The following is a 23,054-nucleotide window of genomic DNA, read 5'->3' on the forward strand; positions in this document are numbered from 1 at the left end:
GGACAAGCAGCAATTTAAGCTTGGTGTTGTGATGAGCGGATAATTTATACGCTTTTTGGCATTGTTTTTAGTATGTTTTAAGTATATTTTAGTTAGTTTTTATTATATTTTTATTAGTTTTTATTTAAAATTCACTTTTCTGGACTTTACTATGAGTTTGTGTGTTTTTCTGTGATTTCAGGTATTTTCTAATTGAAATTGAGGGACCTGAGCAAAAATCTGATTCAGAGGCTGAAAAAGGACTGTAGATGCTGTTGGATTCTGACCTCCCTGCACTCGAAGTGGATTTTCTGGAGCTACAGAAGCCCAATTGGCGCGCTCTCAATTGTGTTGGAAAGTAGACATCTTGGGCTTTCCAGATATATATAATAGTCCATACTTTGCCCAAGATTTGATGGCCCAAAGCGGCGTTCCAAGTCAGCATAGAAATTTTAGCATCAAAACACCAGAACTGGCATAAAAGCTGGAGTTAAACGCCCAAGCTGGCACAAAAGCTGGTGTTTAACTCCAAGAAAAGTCTCTACACATGGAAGCTTCAATGTTCAGCCCAAGCACACACCAAGTGGGCCCGAAAGACGATTTCTGCATTAATTACCTATTTTTGTAACCCTATGCTACTAGTTTTCTATAAATAGGACCTTTTGCTATTAGACACATAGACACTCAGAGACTTCATATACCTTTTGATCTTTATGTTCACGTTTGGGGAGGCTGGCCATTCGGCCATGCCTAGACCCTGTACTTATGTATTTTCAACAGTGGAGTTTCTACACACCATAGATTAAGGTGTTGAGCTCTGCTGTTCTTCATGAATTAATACAATTACTATTGTTTTTCTATTCAATTCACGCCTACTTCTTCTCTAAGATATTCATTCGTTCCTCAACTTGATGAATGTGATGATCCGTGACAATCATCATCATTCTCACCTATGAACATGTGCCTGACAACCACCTCTCTTCTACTAGCAATGGCTTGAATGCGTATCTCTTGGGTTTCTAATCTAAGATTGGAACCTTCGTGGTATAAGCTAGAATCAATTGGTGGCCATTCCTGAGATTCGGAAAGTCTAAACCTTGTCTGTGGTATTCCGAGTAGGATCTGGGAAGGGATGACTGTGACGAGCTTCAAACTCGCGAGTGTTGGGCGTGTGACAGACGCAAAAGGATCAATGGATCCTATTCCAACATGATCGAGAACCGACAGATGATTAGTCGTGCGGTGACAGCGCATTTGGAACATTTTCACTGAGAGGACGGGAAGTAGCCATTGACAACGGTGATGCCCAACATAAAGCTTGCCATGGAAGGGAGTATGAATGATTGGAAGAAGGCAATAGGAAAGCAGAGGTTCAAGAGGAACAAAGCATCTTCATACGCTTATCTGAAATTCCTACCAATAAATTACATAAGTATCTCTATCTCTATCTCTATCTTTATTTCATGTTCATCTTTTAATTATCAATCCTCCATAACCATTTGAATCCGCCTGACTGAGATTTACAAGATGACCATAGCTTGCTTCAAGCCGACAGTCTCTGTGGGATCGACCCTTACTCACGTAAGGTTTATTACTTGGACGACCCAGTGCACTTGCTGGTTAGTTGTGCGGAGTTGTGACAAAGAGTTGATATTGCAATTGTGCGTACCAAGTTGTTGGTGACACTGATGATCACAATTTCGTGCACCACTCTACCTTAGTTTGATCCACCTCTATTCCCTTGTTCGAAATTCTTTTCCCAAGGACGATTCCTTCAGTCACTATAAAGTGACATTTTTCCCAGTTTAAAACCAAGTAAGTCTCTTGGCACCTTTTTAGAACAAGTGCTAGATGGTCAAGACAGGAGCTGAATGAGTCTCCAAATACTGAGAAGTCATCCTTGAAGACTTCCAAAAATTTCTCTACCATATCAGAGAAGATAGAGAGCATGCAGCTCTGAAAGGTTGCAGGTGCATTGCAAAGACCAAATGGCATTCTTCTGTAGGCAAATACTCCAGATGGACATGTGAATGCTGTTTTCTCTTGGTCTTGAGGATCTACTGTAATTTGGTTATAACCTGAATAGCCATCCAAAAAGCAGTAGTATTCATGACCTGCTAGTCTCTCTAGCATTTGTTCTATGAATGGTAAAGGAAAATGATCCTTTCTGGTGGCTGTATTGAGCCTTCTGTAGTCAATACACATACGCCACCCTGTAACTATTCTTGTGGGAACCAGTTCATTCCTTTCATTATGAACCACTGTTATACCTCCCTTCTTGGGGACAACTTGGACAGGGCTCACCCAGGGGCTATCAAAAATAGGATAAATAATCACAACCTCTAGTAACTTAGTCATCTCTTTCTACACCACCTCCTTCATGGCTGGATTCAGCCGCCTCTATGGTTGAACCACTGGCTTAGCATCATCCTCCAATAGGATCTTGTGCATGCATTTGGCTGGGCTAATGCCCTTGAAATCACTTATAGACCACCCAAGAGCTATCTTGTGTGTCCTCAGCACCTGAATTAATGCTTTCTTTTCCTGTGGCTCTAAAGCAGAGCTTATGATTACCGAAAAAGTGTCATCTTCTCCCAGAAATGCATATTTCAGGGATGGTGGTAGTGATTTGAGCTCGGGTTTAGGAGGCTTCTCCTCTTCTTGAGGAGTTTTCAGAGGTTCTTCTGTTTTCTCTGGTTCCTCCAGATCAGGCTGAACATCTTTAAAAATGTCCTCTAGCTCTTATTCGAAACTCTCAGTCATATTGACCTCTTCCACTAGGGAGTCAATAATATCAGCGCTCATGCAGTCTTTTGATGTGTCTGGATGCTGTATAGCTTTGACAGCATTCAACTTAAACGCATCCTCATTGACTCTCAGGGTTATCTCCCCTTTTTGGACGTCAATGAGGGTTTGTCCAGTTGCTAGGAAAGGTCTTCCTAGAATGAGAGTTGCACTCTTGTGCTCCTTCATTTCCAGCACTACAAAGTCAGTGGGAAAGGCAAATGGCCCAACCTTGACAATCATGTCCTCAATTACGCCTGATGGAATTTTAATGGAGCCATCAGCAAGTTAGAGACATATTCGGGTTGGTTTGACTTCTTCAGTCAAACCAAGCTTTCTGATAGTGGATGTAGGTATCAGGTTGATATTTGCCCCAAGATCACATAAAGCTATCTTGGTACAAGCACCCTCTAATGTGCATGGTATCATAAAGCTTTCGGGATCTTTAAGCTTCTCTAGTAAGCTTTTTAAAATGACTGCACTGCATTCTTCAGTGAGAAAAACTTTTTCAGTCTCCCTCAAATCCTTCTTATGACTTAAGATCTCTTTCAAGAAAACTTAGCATAAGAGGGTATTTGCGTATTTTCTCAACTGCCTCTGCAAACGGAATCTTTATTTCAAGAGTCCTGAGATAGTTTGCAAAGCGGGCAAATTATTTATCCTGTTCTGCTTGGCGGAGTTTCTGAGGATAAGGCATCTTGGCTTTATATTCTTCAACCTTAGTTGCTGCAGGTTTATTTCCTACAGAAGTGGTTGGAGATGATTGCTTAAGGGGGTTTTTATCAGCACTTGCAGGTGTCTGATCCCTCATTGGCGTTTGAACGCCAGAACTGGGTGCTTGATGAGCGGATATTTTATATGCTTTTTGGCATTATTTTTACATAGTTTTTAGTATGATTTAGCTAGTTTTTAGTATATTTTTATTAGTTTTAAATAAAATTTACATTTCTAGACTTTACTATGATTTTGTATGTTTTTCTATGATTTTAGGTATTTTCTGACTGAAATTGAGGGACTTGAGCAAAAATCAGATTCAGAGGTTGAAGAAGGACTGCAGATGCTGCTGGAGTCTGACCTCCCTGCACTCAAAGTGGATTTTCTGGAGCTACAGAACTCCAAATAGCGCATTCTCAATTGCGTTGGAAAGTAGACATCCAGGGATTTCCAGCAATATATAATAGTCCATACTTTGCCCGAGTTTAGAGGACGCAAATTGGCATTCAACGCCAGTTCCATGCTGCATGCTGGAGTTAAACGCCAGAAACAGGTTGCAAAGTGGAGTTAAACGCCAGAAGCAGGTTACAAACTAGCGTTCAACCCCAAGAGAAGCCTCTACATGTGTAAAGCTCAATGCTCAGCCCAAGCACACACCAAGTGGGCCCTAGAAGTAGATTTCTGCATCAATTACTCATTTCTGTAAACCCTAGTAACTAGTTTAGTATAAGTAGGACTTTTTACTATTGTATTTACATCTTCGGATCATCTTTAATCAGTTTTATGCTATCTTAGACCTTTATGGGGGCTGGCCACTCGGCCATGCCTGGACCTTGCTCTTATGTATTTTCAACGGTAGAGTTTCTACACACCATAGATTAAGGTGTGGAGCTCTGCTGTTCCTCATGAATTAATACAAAGTACTATCATTTTTCTATTCAATTCAAGCTTATTCCGATTCTAAGATATTCATTCGCACTTCAATATGAATGTGATGATCGTGACATTCATCATCATTCCCAACCTATGAACGCGTGCCTGACAACCACTTCCGTTCTACCTTAGATTGAATGAATATCTCTGGGATTCCTTAATCAGAGCCTTCGTGGTATAAGTTAGAATCCATGGACGGCCATTCTTGAGATCTGGAAAGTCTAAACCTTGTCTGTGGTGTTCCGAGTAGGATCTGGGAAGGGATGGCTGCGAAGAGCTTCAAACTCGCGAGTGCTGGGCGTAATACAGACGCAAAAGGATCAATGGATCTTATTCTAGTATGATCGAGAACCGACAGATGATTAGCCATGCAGTTGTTCTTGGTAAGTCTTCTTTTTTTATCTTTAAAATTTCTTGTTTGGTGTTTCTTCTTGTTTTTCATATGCATTTTTGAATTATTAGTGTCTAAAGAATAAAAATTTTTAAGTTTGATGTCTTGCATGTTTTTCTTTTCTTAAAAATTTTCAAAAATAAGTCTTGATGTTCATCTTAATCTTCAAAGTGTTCTTGGTGTTCATCTTGACATTCAAAGTGTTCTGCATATTTTTCTTGTTTTGATTCATAATTTTCATGTTTTGAGTCTTTTTGATGTTTTTCTCTTTCATCATTAAAAATTCAAAAATCAAAAAAACATCTTTCCCTTTTTCTTCTCATCAAATTTGAAAATTTGAGTTGACTTTTTCAAAAATTGTTCAAATCTAGTTGTTTCTTATGAGTTAAATCAAAATTTTCAATTTAAAAATTTTATCTTTTTCAAATATTTTTCAAAAATCAAATCTTTTTCAATTTTTTTCTTTCATAATTTCGAACCTTTCAAAATTATTTTCAAAATCTTTTTCTTATTTTTATTTCATATTTTCGAAATTAATGCTAACAATTAATTTGATTGATTCAAAATTTTTAAGTTTGTTACTTGCCTCGTAAGAAAGGTTCAATCTTTAAACTCTAGACTCATCTTTTTAGTTTCTTGTTAGTCAAGTAATCAACTTTAATTTCAAAATCAAATCTTTTTAAATTTCTTTTTTAAATCTTTTTCAAAATAAGTTTCAATCACATCTTTTAGAAACATCAATTTCAAAATCTTTTCTAACTTCTTTTCTAACTTCTTATCCTTTTTAAACTTGATTTTCAAATTATTTTCAAACTAATCCTATCTTTTTGTTTCAATCATATCTTTTTCAAAACTACGTAACTAATTCTCTCTCTAATTTTTGAAAATCACCTTCCTCTTTTTCAAAATTCCTTTTTAAATTAACTAATTGTTTTAAATTTAATTTAATTTAATTCAATTTTCCTTTCTTAATTTTCGAATTCTAATTTTAATTTTAAATTAAAAACAAAAATATTTTTTTATTTTAATTTATTTAATTTTCGAAAAGTCTTCTCTCTCACCTCCTTCTAATTATTTATTTATCTACTAACACTTCTCTTCTTCTTAAAAATTCGAACCATCTCCCTCTTTCTGCGTTCGAATTTCTTTTCTTCTTCTACTCACATAAAGGAATCTCTATACTGTGACATAGAGGATTCCTCTTCTTTTCTGTTTTCTTCTTTTTCATATGAGCAGGAACAAGGATAAGAACATTCTTGTTGAAGCTGATCCTGAACCTGAAAGGACTCTGAAGAGGAAGCTAAGGGAAGCTAAAGCACAACTCTCTGGAGAAAATCTGACTGAAAATTTTGAAAAAGAAGGAGGCATGGCCAAAAATAATAACAATGCAAGGAAGATGCTTGGTGACTTTACTGCACCTAATTCCAATTTACATGGAAGAAGCATCTCAATCCCTGCCATTGGAGCAAACAATTTTGAGCTGAAACCTCAACTAGTTTCTCTGATGCAACATAATTGCAAGTTTTATGGACTTCCATCCGAGGATCCCTTTCAGTTCTTAACAAAATTCTTGCAGATCTGTGATACTGTTAAGACCAATGGGGTTGATCCTGAGGTCTACAGGCTTATGCTTTTCCCATTTACTGTAAGAGACAGAGCTAGAATATGGTTGGACTCTCAACCTAAAGACAGCCTGAACTCTTGGGATAAGCTGGTCACGGCTTTCTTAGCCAAGTTTTTTCCTCCTCAAAAGCTTAGCAAGCTTAGAGTGGATGTTCAAACCTTCAGACAGAAGGAAGGTGAATCCCTCTATGAAGCTTGGGAGAGATACAAGGAACTGACCAAAAAGTGTCCTTCTGACATGCTTTCAGAATGGACCATCCTGGATATATTCTATGATGGTCTGTCTGAATTATCAAAGATGTCATTGGACCATTCTGCAGGTGGATCCATTCACCTAAAGAAAACGCCTGCAGAAGCTCAAGACCTCATTAACATGGTTGCAAATAACCAGTTCATGTACACTTATGAAAGGAATCCTGTGAGTAATGGGACGCCTCAAAGGAAGGGAGTTCTTAAAATTGATACTCTGAATGTCATATTGGCTCAGAATAAAATATTGACTCAGCAAGTCAATATGATCTCTCAGAGTTTGAATGGATTGAAGGAATCATCCAACAGTACTAAAGAGGCATCTTCTGAAGAAGAAGCTTATGATCCTGAGAACCCTGCAATAGCAGAGGTGAATTACATGGGTGAACCCTATGGAAACACCTATAATCCCTCATGGAGAAATCATCCAAATTTCTCATGGAAGGATCAACAAAAGCCTCAACAAGGCTTTAATAATGGTGGAAGAAACAGGTTTAGCAATAGCAAGCCTTTTCCATCATCCACTCAGCAACAGACAAAGAATTCTGAGCGGAATCCATCTAGCTTAGCAAATATAATCTCTGATCTATCTAAGGCCACTGTAAGTTTCATGAATGAAACAAGGTCCTCCATTAGAAATTTGGAGGCACAAGTGGGCCAACTAATTTAAAGAGTCACTGAAACTCCTCCTGGTACTCTCCCAAGCAATACAGAAGAAAATCCAAAGAGAGAGTGCAAGGCCATTGATTTAACCATCATGGCCGAACCTACAAGGGAGGGAGAGGACGTGAATCCTAGTTAAGAAGACCTCCTGGGACGTTCAGTGACCAATAAGGAGTTTCCCTTTGAGGAACCAAAGGAATCTAAGGCTCATCTAGAGACCATAGAGATTCCATTGAACCTCCTTTTACCATTCATGAGCTTTGATGACTATTCGTCTTCTGAAGAAGATGAAGACATTGCTGAAGAGAAAGTTGCTCAATATTTAGGAGCAATCATGAAGCTGAATGCCAAATTATTTCGTAATGAGACTTGGGAGGATGAACCTCCCTTGCTCATCAAGGAACTAAATGCCTTGGTTCAGCAAACTCTACCTCAAAAGAAACAGGATCCTGGTAAATTTATAATTCCCTGTAACATAAGCACCATGACCTTTGAGAAGGTTTTGTGTGACCTAGGGTCAGGAATAAACTTAATGCCACTCTCTGTAATGGAGAAACTTGGGATCTTTGGGGTGCAAGCTGCCAGAATCTCATTAGAGACGGCAGACGACTCAAGAAAATAGGCTTATGGACAAGTAGAGGAAGTGTTAGTAAAGGTTGAAGGCCTTTACATCCCTGCTGATTTTATAATCCTAGCAACAGCAAGAGCTGTGATTGATGTGGACAGAGGAGAATTGGTCCCTCAACTGAATGAGGACAACCTTGTGTTTAAGACTCAAGGATCTCCTTCTGTAACCATGGAGAGGAAGCATGAAAAGCTTCTCTCACTGCAGAGTCAACCAAAGCCCCCACAGTCAAACTCTAAGTTTGGTGTTGGGAGGCCACAACCAAACTCTAAGTTTGGTGTTGAACCCCCACATTCAAACTCTAAGTTTGGTGTTGGGAGGTTCCAACAATGCTCTGAACATCTGTGAGGCTCCAGGAGAGCTCACTGTCAGGCTTTTGACATTAAAGAAGCACTTATTGGGAGGCAACCCAATGTTATTTAATTATATCTATTTTATTTTCCTTTTGTTATTTCGTGTTTTAGTAGGTTGATGATCATGTGGTGTCACAAAAACTACTGAAAAATCAAAAACAGAATGAAAAATAGCATTGAAAATAGCACACCCTGGAGAAGAGCAGTCTGGCGTTTAAATGCCAGAAACAAGCATCTGCCTGGCGTTAAATGCCAGAAACAGGCTATATTTGGGCGTTTAATGCCAGAAACAAGCAGCAGTCTGGCGTTAAACGCCAGGATTGCACAGCAAGGGTGTTTTACACGCCTAATTGGAGCAGGGATGTTAAGTCCTTGACCCCACTTGATCTGTGGACCCCACAGGATCCCCACATCTTTTTCTCTCCTCTTCACACCTTTTCATAACTCTCTTTCCCAAATACCCTTCACCAATCACCTCAGTCACTCTTTCCCATCACCTCTTCACCACTCACATCCATCATCTCTTCCCCATAAACCCCACCTACCTCCAAAATTCAAACTCTTTTCCCTCCCAACACCAACCCTAATGGCCAAACCCTAAATCCCATCCCACCCCTATATAAACCCCTCTTTCCTTCTTCATTTTCACACAACACAACCCTCTCTTCTTACCCTTGGCCGAATACACCTTCACCCTCTATCTCTTCCATTCTTTTTCTTCTTCTACTTCTTTCTTTCTTCTTTTGCTCGGGAGCAAACATTTTAAGTTTGGTGTGGTAAAAGCATAGCTTTTTGTTTTTCCATAACCATTTATGGCACCTAAGGCCAGAGAAACCTCTAGAAAGAGGAAAGGGAAGGCAATTGCTTCTACCTCTGAGTCATGGAAGATGGAGAGATTCATCTCAAAGGTCCATCAAGACCACTTCTATAAAGTTGTGGCTAAGAAGAAAGTGATCCCTGAGGTTCCTTTCAAGCTCAAAAAGAATGAGTATCTGGAGATCCGACATGAGATCCGAAGAAGAGGTTGGGAAGTTCTCACCAACCCCATTCAACAAGTCGGGATCTTAATGGTCCAAGAGTTCTATGCAAACGCATGGATCACTAGGAACCATGATCAAAGTGTGAACCCAAATCCAAAGCATTGGCTTACCATGGTTCGGGAGAAATACTTAGATTTTAGTCTGGAAAATGTAAGGCTGGCATTCAACTTGCCAATGATGGAAGATAACGCACGCCCCTACACAAGAAGGGTCAACTTTGATCAAAGGTTGGACCAAGTCCTCATAGACATATGTGAGGAAGGAGCTCAATGGAAAATTGACTCAAGAGGCAAGTCGGTTCAATTAAGAAGGCATGACCTCAAACCAGTGGCTAGGGGATGGCTAGAGTTCATTCAACGCTCAATCATTCCTACTAGTAACCGGTCTGAAGTTACTATAGACCGGGCCATCATGATCCATAGTATCATGATTGGAGAGGAGGTGGAAGTTCATGAGATTATACCTCAAGAACTTTACAAGGTGGCTGACAAGTCCTCCACTTGGGCAAGGTTAGCCTTTCCTCACCTCATATGCCACCTCTGCAGTTCGGCTGGAATTGACATGGAGGGAGACATCCTCATTGAAGAGGACAAGCCCATCACTAAGAAAAGGATGGAGCAAATAAGAGATCATGGACCTCAACAAGAGCATGAGGAAATCCCCTACCATGAAATCCCTGAGATGCCTCAAGGGATGCACCTTCCTCCACAAAACTATTGGGAGCAAATCAACACCTCCTTAGGAGAATTAAGTTCCAACATAGGACAACTAAGGGTGGAGCATCAAGAGCACTCCATCATCCTTCATGAGATTAGAGAAGATCAAAGAGCTATGGGGAGGAGCAACAAAGGCAAGCAAGAGACATAGAGGAGCTCAAAAGCACCATTGGTTCTTCAAGAAGAGGAAGACGCCACCCTCACTAAGGTGGACTCATTCCTTAATCTCCTTGTCTATTTATTTTACTGTTTTCCGTTTATTATGCTTTATGTTTATGTTTGTGTCTTATTACATGATCATTAGTATTTAAGTGTCTATTCCTTAAAGTTATCAATGTCCTATGAATCCATCACCTCTCTTAAATGAAAAATGTTTTAATTACAAAAGAACAAGAAGTACAGGGTTTCGAATTCATCCTTGAAACTAGTTTAGTTATTTTGATGTGGTGACAATACTTTTTGTTTTCTGAATGAATGCTTGAACAGTGCATATGTCTTTTGAAATTGTTGTTTAGGAATGTTAAATATGTTGGCTCTTGAAAGAATGATGAAAAAGGAGACATGTTATTTGATAATCTGAAAAATAAAAAAGATTGATTCTTGAAGCAAGAAAAAGCAGTGAATACAAAAGCTTGCGAAAAAAAAGAGAAAAGAAAAATGGCGAAAAAAAGGAGAAAAAGAAAAAGCAAGCAGAAAAAGTCAAAAGCTCTTTAAACCAAAAGGCAAGAGCAAAAAGCCAATAGCTCTTAAAACCAAAAGGCAAGGATAATAAAAAGGATCCAAGGCTTTGAGCATCAGTGGATAGGAGGGCCTAAAGGAATAAAATCATGGCCTAAGCGGCTAAACCAAGCTATCCCTAACCATGTGCTTGTGGCGTGAAGGTGTCAAGCCAAAAGCTTGAGACTGAGCGGTTAAAGTCGAGGTCCAAAGCAAAAAAAGAGTGTGCTTAAGAACCCTGGACACCTCTAATTGGGGACTTTAGCAAAGCTGAGTCACAATCTGAAAAGGTTCACCCAGTTATGTGTCTGTGGCATTTATATATCCGGTGGTAATACTGGAAAACAAAGTGCTTAGGGCCACGGCCAAGACTCATAAAGTAGCTGTGTTCAAGAATCAACATACTGAACTAGAAGAATCAATAATACTATCTGAACTCTAAGTTCCTATAGATGCCAATCATTCTGAACCTCAATGGATAAAGCGAGATGCCAAAACTATTCAAGAGGCAAAAAGCTACAAGTTCCGCTCATCTGATTGGAGCTAAGTTTCATTGATATTTTGGAATTTATAGTATATTCTCTTCTTTGGTGTTGTGATGAGCGGATAATTTATACGCTTTTTGGCATTGTTTTTACATAGTTTTTAGTATGATTTAGCTAGTTTTTAGTATATTTTTATTAGTTTTTAAATAAAATTCACATTTCTGGACTTTACTATGAGTTTGTGTATTTTTCTGTGATTTCAACTATTTTCCGGCTGAAATTGAGGGTCTTGAGCAAAAATCAGATTCAGAGGTTGAAGAAGGACTGCAGATGCTGCTGGATTCTGACCTCCCTGCACTCAAAGTGGATTTTCTGGAGCTACAGAACTCCAAATGGCGCGCTCTCAATTGCGTTGTAAATTAGACATCTAGGACTTTTCAACAATACATAATAGTCCATACTTTGCCCGATTTTAGACGACGCAAACTGGCGTTCAACGCCAGTTCCATGCTGCATTCTGGAGTTAAACGCCAGAAACAGGTTACAAAGTGGAGTTAAACGCCAGAAACAGGTTACAAATTGGCGTTCAACTCCAAGAGAAGCCTCTACACATGTAAAGCTCAATGCTCAGTGATGAGAGGAACTTTTGCGTGGTCTAGAAATTTGTGGATAAATCCTCGTTGCAAGTATAGTTTCTAAACCTTCAAAAGTCCTTTCATACAAACGTTTTGGGTGTCACAAGTAACAAACTCCTTTAGAAATTGTTAACCGAGTATTCAAACCTCGGGTTGTCTTCTCAAGGAATTGCAGGGAGGTATGTTCTTATTATTGGTTATGAGTTTGTAAATTGGGGTTTAGGAAGTAAGGTGGGAATATGTTATATGACAAATAAAATAAAATAATAATAATAAAATAAACTCTTGGCAAAGTATGAAGAGCTGGAGGTCCTATCCTAGTTATCCTTATCAATTGTGATGAGAATTGGATTCTTTCCCCACCTTATTAACCTCTATCTATGAAGGTAAGTTAAGTGGACAAATTAATTCGAATCCTCAAGTCCCAGTCTTTTCTTGGGAAAAGTTAGAGTTATTGAATCTCGAAGTAATTCTTGAAGAATTCTAATTTTCAATCAACAATGAGTTTGATAACTCAAGAGTTACCAATGACTCAATCGAAGCCAAAAGAGAAAAATCCAAATTATTTATATAATAAAAAAGAGCAATCATAAGTCTGAAATATCTCAAAATATATTAAATAGAAAATCAATCTAAACATAGAGAGTCATAAACAAAATTGAGAAAAGAAATAAAAGAACATTGAACCTATGATGGCAAAAGATGAAATAATCATGAAGTGAAAAAGAATCCTAATTCTAAATCCTAAGAGAGAGGAAAGAACCTCTCTCTCTAAAAACTACATCTACTCCTAAAATTGTGAATGTGAAAAGCCTGATTATGAATGGATGCATTCCTCCACTTTATAGCCTCTAATCTGTGTTTTCTGGGCTGCAAACTAGGTCATAAACACCTCAGAAATTGCCCCCTGCGATTTCTGTTACGTTCAGGTCGCGGAAAGGTGACGCGGCCGCGTCGTCCATGCGGCCGCGCGGATTGGGTGTTGGCCAGGTCACGCGTCCGCGTGACCCACGCGTTCGTGTCACCTGGCGTCGGAGCAGATATGGCAAATTATATATCAAATCGAAGCCCCGGACGTTAGCTTTCCAACGCAACTAGAACCACGTTGTTTGGACCTCTGTAGCTAAAGTTATAGCCGTTTGAGTGCGAAGAGGTCAGGCTGGACAGCTTAGCAATTTCTCCAACTTCTTGTATTCCTTCCACTTTTGCATGCTTCCTTTCTATCCTCTGAGCCATTCTTGCCCTATAATCTCTGAAAGCACTTAACACACATATCAAGGCATCTAATGGTAACAAGAGAGGATTAATAATAAGCAAATATAAGATCAAAGAAGCATGTTTTCAATCAAAGCACATAATTAGGAAGGCAAATGTAAAACCATGCAAATAGTATGAATAAGTGGGTAAAGAGTTGATAAAAACTACTCAATTAAGGACAAGATAAACCATGAAATAGTGATTTATCAACCTCTCCACACTTAAACACTAGCATATCCTCATGCTAAGCTCAAGAGAAACTATAAAGGAATGAAGAGGAATGGTAGAATGCATGAAATGCAACCTATGAATGCAACTACATGCAGAATGTTTCTACCTACTTGATTAAAACTAAATAAATCCTTCAAGAACATACATGAACTGGATTTCACTAATTCAAATCATAAAAATGAAGTAAAAGTAAACTTGTAGAAGAAAATAGCTCATGAAAGCCGGGAACAAAGAATCGAGCATCGAACCCTCACTGGAAGTGTATACACTCTAATCACTCATGTGTTTAAGGTTCGATTGTCTCAATTCTCTACTATCCTTGCTTTCTAAGGCTTTCTCTTCATCTAACAATCAACAAAAATTTAATGCACAAATACACATATCAAGAGGTCTTTTAAGGGTTGTAATGGGGTTAGGGTCAAGGTAGGATTGTATTTGGTCAAGTGGACTAAAATCTGAATCCTTAATTAATCTTAAACTTTCCACCTAACTTTAGACAATCCATGTAATCATAATGCCACATCTAACTATCCATTAACCATGTTTTCCACACATTCATGCATTCTAATTTTAAGTACAACTCATATGCATTGCTTTCACCACTTACTTTGGGGCATTTTGTCCCCTTTTAATTGCTCTTTTTCTTTTCTTTTTCTCCTTTATTTTTCTTCCTTTTTTTTCAATGCATATGATTAAAGTATTGAATGCATGAACATATTCTCAACATTCTTTCACATTTTCAGAAAATTCTAACATACTCAATTCTCAAACCAATATGCTTCCAAACCCACTTTTTCCCACACTTAATTCATGAGCACTCTCACTATTCTAAGCTAACCAAGGATCCAAATTTAAGGACATTATTATTTTCCGCTTAGAGTTAATGATGTGCTAAAGTAAAGAACAAAGGGGTATAATAGGCTCAAAGTGGTTTGCAAGGGATAATGAAGGGTTAAGGCCATATGGGTATGTAAGCTTAGTGAAACAAAGGCCTCAATCATATAAGTGCATGCATATATTAAATAATGGAAATATAGAATCAAGCAAGACAAAGATCACAATTTGAGAGAGAAAAACACACACAAAAAATATTGGTTGATAAAATGCAACCAATTCAAATAGGCTCAAAATCTCACAGATTTTGTGTGTTCGAACTCTAAACCATGTTCTAAAATAATATTTCTTCAAACAAGCGTAACATTAAATTTTATTCAAATTAGTGAAATTCTCTAAAAGGTTTCTTGAAAAAGAAAATATTACTTTAACCAAGTGGTAAAATATGCAAAAATCAAACAAATATGCAAATGCAACAACTAACAAGGAAAATAAACCATTGGTGTTTGAGATAGGAAGGTACTAACCCACGGAGATCGGTATCGACCTCCCCACACTTAAAGATTGCACCGTCCTCGGTGCATGCTGAGATTTGCAGGTGGACAGGTTGTTTCAACTGTTGCTTTTCTCTAAGGATTGTGCAGATGGACTCGTCTGTCTTTCCATGTAAACGTCTTCCGGTTCTCTTCCGGGTGGCCATCCTGAAAGAAAAAAGGAAGAAGAGTAACCCAGAAATAAAGATAGGAAAATAAATACAGTATGGGTGGGTTAATGCCAAATAATAAGGGTCTCAATTACATGGTAGCTACAACATGCAAGTGAGAAAATAATAGAAGCCATGGCATGCCAGTGGTATAAAATTTGTAACATAGGGGAGGAGTGTGGGTAATGGAAGTATCAATACAAGCTCATGTCAATGCAAATGAAGTGCAAGTATCATAACAGATTGGCATTGGCAGATAATTAATATCATCCCACAGTGTAAAACAAGTTACCAAAATAAATTTAAGAAAAGATGCAACAGTTGAATAAAATAAATTTTTTTTTCAACACCAATAGAAAAATAGAAAATTCAGAAAAGAAAATAAAAATATGCACAAATTTAAAATGCAATGAATGAAAATATGTAAATAAATCAAATAAAATAGAATGGAGGTGAAAGAAAATAAGAAAGGAAGAAGAAAGAAATAAGAAAAGATAAGAAAAATAAGGATTAGAGAAGAAAAGATAAGAAAATTGCTGATCTGGATAGGTTGTGCGACGCTGGCGACGCGGTCGCGTTGGTGACGCGGTCGCATGGTGCGTGATAAGGTTGGGTGACGCGGTCACGTGGGGCACGCGATCGCGTGACTTAATTTGTGCTAGTGGCACGAGTGCAGCCTCGCGGTCACACAACTCTCTGTTTAAAACTCAGTATTGCCAAAATCCAGGGTGACGCGGTCGCGTGGTCGACGCAATCGCGCGGGTGGCCTTATTTCCAATATGACGCGGACGCGTGGGTGACGCGTTCGCGTGGCAGGGCTTGTGCTACTAGCACGGGTCCAGCCCAATTCCAGCTCAACTTTCGGCCATGCACCCTTTTGACGTCGAAATCCTGGTCACGCGGCCGCGTGGGGCACACGGTCGCGTGGGAGGCCATTATTCCCATATGACGCGGTCGCATCAGTGACGCGGTCGCGTGGGGTAATTTGTGCCATTGGCACGCCTCCAGCCTTGCTCCTGCGTAACTTTCTATTCATTTTCTTTTCTTCCCATTGCACTGGTGACGCGGACGCGTCAGCGACGCTGTCGTGTCGGGTGCGTGTTTTTTTCTTTTTTTTGATAATCTAAAAAAAATGCAGAATGCAATGTTAATATGAATGTGATGCAAAACTCCAGGTTCAATATAATAAAATAAAACTTGAAAACAATTAAAACTAAATAAAAATGAAAAAGGAACAATTATACCATGGTGGGTTGTCTCCCACCTAGCACTTTTAGTTAGAGTCCTTAAGTTGGACATTTGGTGAGCTCCCTGTTATGGTGGCTTATGCTTGTATTCATCCAGAAATCTCCACCAATGTTTGTGATTCCAGTAACCTCCGGGGTCCCAAACTAGGCGCAGAAATCCTTCAAGTAAGTTAAAGCAAGTGACCAGGCCCCAAGAGTGGTGATTGATAGAATGGATTCCGGGGTCCCAGGCCTTGCCTTTGCACCCGTCTTTTGGTTGAGCAATATTGTTCCCTCCGGGTGGCAAGCAGTCTGAATTCTCACGTAAGCAGCCAAACAACTTCCTAGACCCATTCAGTTGAGCTTTACACCAACCTTTGCATTTAAACTTTGAGCACACAACCATGTTGAACCTTGCTTGACAATTCTTACCACTGGCCATCTTCCTCTTACTCTTAATGCCACAAAGAGCTCTAAGTTGACCATCCATCTCCAGTAGCCCATATTCAAGTGGGATTAGAAAGCTATGGGATATGAATTTTACCCACTTGAATGTTGTGAAGGATGATGGCAACTTAGGGGGAGGGGTTTCCAATAACTTTGGCAAGGTAATTTCAAGCTCCACTCCCTTGTGCTCTTCTTTGACAACTTCCACCTCTTTGCAAGCTTCTTTAATATCAACCTCTTCCTCTTGGTAGCTTTCTTCCAATTCAATCTCTTCTTTATTGCTTACCAAGGGCATGGGAGGCTGTGCTTCTTCTTCTTTAATCTCCATCTCTTGATCAACCTCTACAAAGTCTTCAACCATGATCTACCTTAGAGGTTGTACGCTCTCATCAACATCAACATCAAACACCGTGGAAAGAGGCTCTGTGGCTGGACTTTCCAATGAAGGTACAGCATCTCATAAGTCTGCAACCACTTCTTCCTTTTTAATAATTACTGCTTTGTCTAGTTGTTTAAGTATAAAATCGTACTCATCCTCGATGGCTTTCTTTCCATGACAACTCCTTTCAACTACTCCTTTATCTTCAAGGGTCTCTCCTACCTTTACCCGTAGGGCCTCCTCTAGCTCCTTATGAAGTATGGATTCGCGAAGATGATCCCTTCTCTCTTGTTCCATGTCAATAGCATCATTGGGATCATGTTGCTCCTGGATTGATGGATATGGGCGCTCTTCCATGAATGGTGGTGATGGGATGGAGAGATCATTCTATGGTTGAAAAGGAAGTGCACTAGAGCTTGAGGGTTGATTGCTGAAGGTATTTGGTGGTCTGATTTGGGCGACGAGAGCTTGTATAGTAGAGTTTAGATCGACAAGTGCTTTCTCCATGGAGGTTTGGGGTGGATCTATGTATGGTTCATTTGGTTCATAAGGTGGTTGGTATGGTGGATGTGGGTTAGGGTCATGAGGTGAATGGTGGAAAGAGGCTTGTGAGTATGGTGGTCCAAAGTCATGTTGAGGAAAGGGTTCATAGGAATATGGTGGTGGTTGTTGATAGTCCATTGGAGGTGGTTGCTGCCATGAGGGTTGATCAAATCCTTGTGGCTCCTCCCATCTTTGATTGTTCCAACCTTGATGCCTGTTCTCATTGTAATTTCTTCTTCCTACAACATAATTGTAACCAGACTCACAGCCAAAGGGGTGAGAGTTCATAGTAGCAAATAAAAATTAAAAATGAAAATAAAAAAATAAATTTAAATTAAAAGGTTATTTAAATTTTGAATCTGAAAATTAAATTTTGAAATTTGAAATTTGAAATTTCGAAATTTGAATTTTTGAAATTTGAAATAAGATAAGATAAGATAAAAATTTTAAAAATAAAAATCTGAAACTTTTTTTTAATAACTAAATAAAAACAAATAACCTCTTAATTTATGGAAAAGCAAAAATAAAAATAAAAATAAAAACAAATAAACAAGCAAAAATCAAAAAAATATTTATAATAACCAATAATAAGGCACACGTTTGCAATTCCCCGGCAACGGCGCCATTTTGATGAGAGGAACTTTTGCGTGGTCTAGAAATTTACGGATAAATCCTCGTTGCAAGTATAGTTTCTAAACCTTCAAAAGTCCTTTCATACAAACGTTTTGGGTGTCACAAGTAACAAACCCCTTTAAAAATTGTTAACCGAGTATTCAAACCTCGGGTCGTCTTCTCAAGGAATTGCAGGGAGGTATGTTCTTATTATTGGTTATGTGTTTGTAAATTGGGGTTTAGGAAGTAAGGTGGGAATAAGTTATATGACAAATAAATAAAATAATAATAATAAAATAAACTCTTGGCAAAGTATGAAGAACTGGAGGTCCTATCCTAGTTATCCTTATCAATTGTGATGAGAATTTGATTCTTCCCCCACCTTATTAACCTCTAACTATGAAGGTAAGTTAAGTGGACAAATTAATTCGAATCCTCAAGTCCCAGTCTTTTCTTTGGAAAAGTTAGAGTTATTGAATCTCGAAGTAATTCTTGAAGAATTCCAATTTTCAATCAACAATGAGTTTGATAACTCAAGAGTTACCAATAACTCAACCAAAGCCAAAAGAGAAAAATCCAAATTATTTATATAATAAAAAAGAGCAATCATAAGTCTGAAATACCTCAAAATATATTAAATAGAAAATCAATCTAAACATAGAGAGTCATAAACAAAATTGAGAAAAGAAATAAAAAGAACATTGAACCTGTGATGGCAAAAGATGAAATAATCATGAAGTGAAAAAGAATCCTAATTCTAAATCCTAAGAGAGAGGAGAGAACCTCTCTCTCTAAAAACTACATCTACTCCTAAAATTGTGAATGTGAAAAGCCTGATTATGAATGGATGCATTCCCCCACTTTATAGGCTCTAATCTGTATTTTCTGGGCCGCAAACTGGGTCAGAAACAGCCCAGAAATCGCCCCTGCGATTTCTGTTACGTACAGGTCGCGGAAAGGTGACGCGGCCGCGTCGTCCATGCGGCCGCGCGGATTGGGTGTTGGCCAGGTCACGCGTCCGCGTGACCCACACGTTTGCGTCATCTGGCGTCAAGGCAGCTATAGAAAATTATATATCAAATCGAAGCCCCAAACGTTATCTTTCCAACGCAACTGGAACCGTGTCGTTTGGACCTCTGTAGCTAAAGTTATAGCCGTTTGAGTGCGAAGAGGTCAGGCTAGACAGCTTAGCAATTTCTCCAACTTCTTGTATTCCTTCCACTTTTGCATGCTTCCTTTCTATCCTCTGAGCCATTCTTGCCCTATAATCTCTGAAAGCACTTAACACACATATCAAGGCATCTAATGGTAACAAGAGAGGATTAATAATAAGCAAATATAAGATCAAAGAAGCATGTTTTCAATCAAAGCACATAATTAGGAAGGCAAATGTAAAACCATGCAAATAGTATGAATAAGTGGGTAAAGAGTTGATAAAAATACTCAATTAAGCACAAGATAAACCATGAAATAGTGGTTTATCACTCAGCCCAAGCACACACCAAGTGAGCCCCAGTAGTGGATTTCTGCATCAATTACTCATTTCTGTAAATCCTACTAACTAGTTTAGTATAAGTAGGACTTTTTACTATTGTATTTACATCTTCGGATCATCTTTGATCAGTTTTATGCTATCTTAGACCTTTATGGGGGCTGGCCACTTGGCCATGCCTGGACCTTGCTCTTATGTATTTTCAACTGTAGAGTTTCTACACACCATAGATTAAGGTGTGGAGCTCTGCTGTTCCTCATAAATTAATACAAAGTACTATCGTTTTTCTATTCAATTCAAGCTTATTCCGATTCTAAGATATTCATTCTCACTTCAATATGAATGTGATGATCGTGACAGTCATCATCATTCCCAACCTATGAACGCGTGCCTGACAACCACTTCCGTTCTACCTTAGATTGAATGAATATCTCTGGGATTCTTTAATCAGAGTCTTCGTGGTATAAGTTAGAATCCATGGATGGCCATTCTTGAGATCCGGAAAGTCTAAACCTTATCTGTGGCATTCTGAGTAGGATCTGGGAAGGGATGGCTGCGAAGAGCTTCAAACTCACGAGTGCTGGGCGTAGTGACAGACGCAAAAGGATCAATGGATCTTATTCCAGTATGATCGAGAACCGACAGATGATTAGCCATGCAGTGACAGCGCATTGGACCATTTTCACTTAGAGGACAGGATGTAGCCATTGACAACGGTGACGCCTAACATACAGCTTGCCATAGAAAGGAGTATGAATGATTGGATGAAGACAATAGGAAAGCAAAGGTTCACGAGGAACAAGCATATTCATACGCTTATCTGAAACTCTCACCAATGAATTACATAAGTATCTCTATCTTTAATTTACGTTTTATTTATATTTTAATTATATTTTAATTATCAAATATCCATAACCATGTGAATCTTCCTGACTGAGATTTGTAAGATGACCATAGCATGCTTCAAGCCGACAATCTCCATGGGATCAACCCTTACTCACGTAAGGTTTATTACTTGGACGACCCAGTGCACTTGATGGTTAGTTGTGCGAAGTTGTGACAAAGAACTAAGATTATGAACGTGCGTATTAAGTTTTTAGCACCGTTACCAAGGAATGAACCGTCACGATTTCTGCGCATCAAGTTTTTGGCGCCGTTGCCGGGGATTGTTCGAGTTTGGACAACTGACGGTTCATCTTGTTGCTCAGATTAGGTAATTTTATTTTAATTTTAACCTTTTTGTTTTTATTATTCTTATTTTTGAAAATTTCAAAAAAAAATAAAAATAAAAATAAAATAAAATAATAAATATTTTCAAAAATTTATTTTTATTCAGAATTTTTAAGAATGAATTCTAGTGTTTCATGATGATTTGTTGAATCCTGGCTGGCTGTAAGCCATGTCTGATCTTTTGGACCGGGGTTTCAACTTATCATCACAGGAGCTTGTTGATCTTCACCCATTTGGCAATTACACACATAGTTGTTGAATACATGGGAGGTAGGCAATATCTGCTGAAGCTTGGCTGGCCATTGGCCATGTCTAGTGTTTTGGACCGGAGCTTTCACAGAAAACTTGGCTGGCCAGTAAGCCATGTCTAATTCCTGGACCGGAGCTTTAGACTAACATTGCAAGATTTCTGGAATTCTTATTAAAAATTCTAAAATCCTTATTTTTCTTTTTTCAAATAATTTTCGAAAAAACCAAAAAAATTAATAAAATCATAAAATCAAAAATATTTTTGTGTTTTTTGTTTGAGTATAGAGTCAATTTGTAAGTTTGGTGTCAATTGCATGTTTATCTCTTTCTTGCATTTTTTGAAAACTCATGCATGGTGTTCTTCATGATCTTCAAGTTGTTCTTGGTAAGTCTTCTTGTTTGATCTTTAAAATTTCTTGTTTGGTGTTTCTTCTTGTTTTTCATATGCATTTTTGAATTATTAGTGTCTAAAGAATAAAAATTTTTAAGTTTAGTGTCTTGCATGTTTTTCTTTTCTTAAAAATTTTCAAAAATAAGTCTTGATGTTCATCTTGATCTTCAAAGTGTTCTTGGTGTTCATCTTGACATTCAAAGTGTTCTTGCATATTTTTCTTGTTTTGATTCATAATTTTCATGTTTTGAGTCTTTTTGATGCTTTTCTCTTTCATCATTAAAAATTCAAAAATCAAAAAAATATCTTTCCCTTTTTCTTCTCATCAAATTCGAAAATTTGAGTTGACTTTTTCAAAAATTTTTAAAATCTAGTTGTTTCTTATGAGTCAAATCAAATTTTCAATTTAAAAATTTTATCTTTTTCAAATCTTTTTCAAAAATCAAATTTTTTTTAATTTTTTCTTTCATAATTTCGAACCTTTCAAAATTATTTTCAAAATCTTTTTCTTATTTTTATTTCATATTTTCGAAATTAATGCTAACAATTAATGTGATTGATTCAAAATTTTTAAGTTTGTTACTTGCCTAGTAAGAAAAGTTCAATCTTTAAACTCTAGACTCATATCTTTTTAGTTTCTTGTTAGTCAAGTAATCAACTTTAATTTCAAAATCAAATCTTTTTAAATTTCTTTTTCAAATCTTTTTCAAAAAAAGTTTCAATCACATCTTTTAAAAAATCAATTTTAAAATCTTTTCTAACTTCTTTTCTAACTTCTTATCTTTTTAAAATTGATTTTCAAATCTTTTTCAAACTAATCCTATCTTTTTGTTTCAATCATATCTTTTTCAAAACTACCTAACTAATTCTCTCTCTAATTTTCGAAAATCACCTTCCTCTTTTTCAAAATTTCTTTTTAAATTAACTAATTGTTTTAAATTTAATTTAATTTGATTCAATTTTCCTTTCTTAATTTTCGAATTTTAATTTTAATTTTAAATTAAAAACAAAAATATTTTTTTTATTTTAATTTATTTAATTTTCGAAAATTCTTCTCTCTCACCTCCTTCTAATTATATATTTATCCACTAACACTTCTCTTCTTCTTAAAAATTCGAACCCTCTCCCTCTTTTTGTGTTTGAATTTCTTTTCTTGTTCTACTCACATAAAGGAATCTCTATACTGTGACATAGAGGATTTCTCTTCTTTTCTGTTTTCTTCTTTTTCATATGAGCAGGAACAAGGATAAGAACATTCTTGTTGAAGCTGATCCTGAACCTGAAAGGACTCTGAAGAGGAAGCTAAGGGAAGCTAAAGCATAACTCCCTGGAGAAAATCTGACAAAAATTTTCGAAAAAGAAGGAGGCATGGCCGAAAATAATAATAATAATGCAACGAAGATGCTTGGTGACTTTACTGCACCTAATTCCAATTTACATGGAAGAAGCATCTCAATCCCTGCCATTGGAGCAAACAATTTTTAGCTGAAACCTCAACTAGTTTCTCTGATGCAACAGAATTGTAAGTTTTATAGACTTCCATCCGAAGATCC

General features: G+C 37.6%; 1 non-coding gene and 1 pseudogene across 1 annotated transcript; both read right to left on the reverse strand.

Moving 5' to 3' along the window:
• Nucleotides 1-6,560: 6,560 nt before the first annotated feature.
• Nucleotides 6,561-6,668, reverse strand: LOC148565325 (small nucleolar RNA R71). The gene has a single exon (XR_015885253.1). It is a non-coding gene; the product is annotated as a small nucleolar RNA R71 (small nucleolar RNA).
• A 9,578-nt stretch (nt 6,669-16,246) lies between these two features.
• Nucleotides 16,247-17,815, reverse strand: LOC148565326 (uncharacterized; annotated as a pseudogene).
• Between the last annotated feature and the right edge of the window lie 5,239 nt (nt 17,816-23,054).

Source organism: Arachis ipaensis, chromosome B5 (assembly GCF_059453495.1).
Source record: "Arachis ipaensis isolate K30076 ecotype BB chromosome B5, ASM5945349v1, whole genome shotgun sequence".
Lineage (NCBI taxonomy): Eukaryota > Viridiplantae > Streptophyta > Magnoliopsida > Fabales > Fabaceae > Arachis > Arachis ipaensis.